The sequence below is a fragment of the Sinocyclocheilus anshuiensis genome, unplaced genomic scaffold (genome assembly GCF_001515605.1).
Source record: "Sinocyclocheilus anshuiensis isolate Anshui unplaced genomic scaffold, SAMN03320099.WGS_v1.1 scaffold63, whole genome shotgun sequence".
Classification (NCBI taxonomy): domain Eukaryota; kingdom Metazoa; phylum Chordata; class Actinopteri; order Cypriniformes; family Cyprinidae; genus Sinocyclocheilus; species Sinocyclocheilus anshuiensis.
Window position 1 is genome coordinate 4501984 of NW_015552625.1, and position 4198 is coordinate 4506181.

A 4198-nucleotide genomic window follows, 5' to 3' on the forward strand; every position below is an offset into this window, starting at 1 on the left:
TTATATATATATATATATATATATATATATATATATATATATATCTGACAATAGTTTTATCAAATGAAATGGGGAAATGCTCATGAAATGAGAGCAGCTCTGGAGATGAAGTTCATGTGTTCATGTCCTCATGCAGTGAGACGGCAGAGCCTTAATTCCATTATATTCTGCATAAAACAGTTATTCCATTTTTATGACTGGATTTCATGATTCTGTCTATATTTTCTTTGGAAATTATAGGGCCCCTGAATGTGAATTGGAATGACAGGAGGAGGAATCTGCTAAATTGTAATTTAAATAAATTCATCACATGTAATGCATTCTGGAAAAGTGAAAGTGTCTGGAACGTGTCCATCCAAATTGGTTCACAAAAATGAATTTATTAAATATGATAAGATATATAAACAACATACAACTGTCTAATCTATCAGTATTGCCCGTACATCTTTAAACTCCAATTTTTTTTTAACGCTAATAACAGTCCTCACGTTAAAATTTTAATTCTGCACCCTGTTCACTGCCTTGAGTTTGATTTAAATTCAATCCAGGAATTAAACTGAAAATTACAAGGCATTTTAAATTCAATTCTAAATTGACACACAACCCTGGCATTTATATCGGTGTAGCTAGTGAAGTGACTGTTCAAGTGAGCTAGAAATTCTGACATTACTCCTGACCATAATTGTTTTATAATCAAAAGAGTGAAAGAGAAACAAATGAGAAACATGTTATTCACTCATTGGATAAGAACAACTCTCTCACACACTCTCGGACATGGTGCGTATCCATGGAGTGCACACGCACACACAAAGAAACAATTACAATTTTTCATTAAAATACTCTTAATCCTTTTATACGAAACATAGTTACACAAGTCCACACAATGAGGGGCGAAGAAAGGAGGAGAAGTCGTGGGGAATAATTACACATATCATGGAGCCAGGCTTTTATTTGGGGTGTCACTTGTGATGTCACAGGCTGCCGGCACTAATTTGAATTCAGACCTTTATCTCTGGCCCGCAGCAGATTTGAGTGACGGGCCACCAAACGCTCGCGCCACTGTCCTATTGATTTCTCTAAATCCCCAACAATGGCATTTGCATGCTTGTTTCTGTAATAATACAGACATGCCATTTGGAATGAAAGGCTGCGCAGACCAGAGGTAACTAATTGTGTGGCGTGTAATGAGTGCAGTTTCAATTTGATATAACCCACAGCTCCACTCGCCGCAGCCCCACACTAAGTACTTTCAAGTCTTTGTGGGGAAATAATTGATTTTTTGTGCTTTGGGCGCGAGGAAAACTATTATGATCTTTTTGAATAATGGCAGCGGAAGGCCCGTGAACGATTTAAATTGGTATTAGAGGAGGAAGCCGTGGTGGGAAGATAGCAAAGCTGCTTGACTGACAGCTTGCAAATGGAGCCCAGGCTGCTTGATTAGTCATTCTCTTAAGGTGGAGACGAGGCTTAGTTTCGAGCGCCGGTGGTGGACCAGCTTAATGGAGAACAGCGACGCTGGTTTCTTGCTTCCACAAGTGCACACTTTCACCAAGGGAAGGGACATTCAAGGGGCTTCTCCATTTTGGCAGCCCTTCGGGGTGTTTTTGTTGGCTGAAAGAGTCAACCCTCTGAGGGTGGATAGTGGAGAACACTTTTCCGCACACCTCCTTTTCAGAGTAGCCAGTGGACGGTCTTAAATGAGCTCTACCTGTGCCAGCTACAGGGATTTGAGGCAGAATGTGATTATTCTGGGTATCAGTGAGCCTTGGCGCTGCTCTCTCAAGGTTGAAAAACTAATTTTTTCCCCAAGCTTTTGTTTCCTCAGGAACAAAAGCGCTTTCTTAGTTAACGCAGCATGTTCAAATTTCATGCTTTTAATTGTGCCCATAGATAAATGTGTCTGCAGCGCCGGGGGAATGTTGGCTGCACATGTGCATGCGGCATCATTGTGAAGAAAACGGTGTGTGTGTGTGTGTTTGTGTGTTTGAGTTCAGAAGTATGGCGTTCTTTCAAAGGCCCTTGCTCATTGCAAGAAATCCAGGGGCTTGTTTAGTAATCCAATTCCACCGTCACTTTCAACAAGAAGACTTAATCTGGTTGAAAATGTGACTAGCTTGGATAGCTCCATGTACTAGTGTGTGCACAAGTGTCATCCCGTGTCACGTCTGTGAAGTTATCTTGCAGAAACACAGCGCCCGCTGACGGACCGCGTGTGATAGCTTTCAAATTGATGGTCGTGCGGATGTGTATTTACGCCGCAGTGTGTATGAAGATTGAGGATTTTGAATGTATGTGCATTGACACATCTCATCATGACTAATGGTCCAGCGGTTGAAATCCCATGCTCTACTTTTTCGATTTACTGATATGTCGGAAAATGCTTTCACGCAAATCTTCACACACTGCATTTGAGACAAATATATTGAGTCTTGATATCATATCAACCACTAAAGAGAAGTCGGCATGGGGTGCAGTCAGATTTAAGTTTGTAAGGATCACCTCATCACATCTCTTGTCAGTTAGGCCCTGATGTGATGGCTTAATATGTTTAGCTCTGCCAGTGGTGACAGTGTATGCGTGTGTGCTGAGGGAAACTGTACAGATAGAGGCAGTGGGCTGTACAGCACTTTACCCCGCAGCCAGAGTGTGGTTATCTCATCTGGAAGCAAACACACACACACACAGCCCTTTTTTCTGGCTGGAACTTGCTCAACATATTGTCTCTATCACATTATTGCTTTGACCCCTTTCAAGAGCAGTGAGCTCATACTGCAGGCAAATAGAGCCTCTACATCCACTGCCACACTGACACGCTCACATCCCTCTTTTTTATCCACATCTGCTGCAGTTTCTACAGTTTCCTCACATTTTCCTGGTTAACAAAGGCCTCTGATTACAGAAATAGGCAGAAAATACTCCAAAAATATGGAATGCAATAGATACATGCTGTATAATGCATGTACAGAAGACATTATTTTCGGACTTTGTACATAAATTACAATCATTTAGGGATAGTATGGACAGTTAATATATAATATAACATGTATATAAGAAAATACCAAATTCATTTTTTTGCTTATATTTGCTTTATTTATTATATTCATTACATTTATTCATTATATTTACCATTAGTGTGTTCCTTTGTTTTGTTTTGTTTTTTTCTCTCTCTCATTTATTCAGTTAATCATTCAAGGACAGACTGGATGATTAATATGATATCACATTAATGAATAAGCTACATATCTGTATACAAAATCATTTGTGTGTACATTTTAATTTTTTCGTCTTGTTTGTTTTAGGACTTCACATTGCCACTAGCATCTTTTTTCTGTTTCAATATATAAATTAATACATAAAACTTAATTGGAGGAAAATTAGTCAGTAACACATATTTCTTAAATTGTATAAATCAATTATGATTAGAAATATAATCTCACACAATAATAGTTTTTTTTCCCTGTAAGCATTAAGCAATATTTTAATGATTATTCTGAAACAATTTATTGAAGTACCATATAAATTAGAATTAAATGGAACTGATTTATTTATTTATTTATTTATTTACACAGATCTTTGTTGACTAATAAGAAACAGTTTAATTGTAAAGTCTGTGATTTTGTGAATCTTAATCTACTGAGTATTTTACGCTTCATTTACAGTATATGTTGAAATGCAAGGCAAGGAATTGTGGTTATCTATAGACATGCAAATCTAAATATAAGCACATATTAGTGAATATGCATATGCAATACAATATAATACTAATTTGTTCCCACTTAAAGGGCCACTCCTACAGCCATACACATATGAGCTGTGCATGACCGGTCTTCGGTCTCTTTCCTGCTATCTGTCTTCCTCTCTCTTTTTTGCTCTCCATCTAGAGAGGCGAGAGCTGTTCATTTAGTTAGTCATAACTAATAGTGTCTAATCTGAGAGAGGGAGTCTCCAGAGAATATTGGACAGTGTAAAGGTTAATCACCACTGCCTGGTTAGCCAAGGAAGACGGGCTAATTCCTCGGAAGGCAAATGGCATGTGCTCGTTATCTGGACCGGCGATAAGGAGTGTTAATATACCAGGCAGAATGGATGCTCAAGGGCCGGGTTCGCTTATCAGCAAACTTTACAACAGGAGCCCCGGAAAGCGCACAACCCCCCGTGCCAGACAATAAGCACCTCAGTTTACCTCTCAAGCAGAACT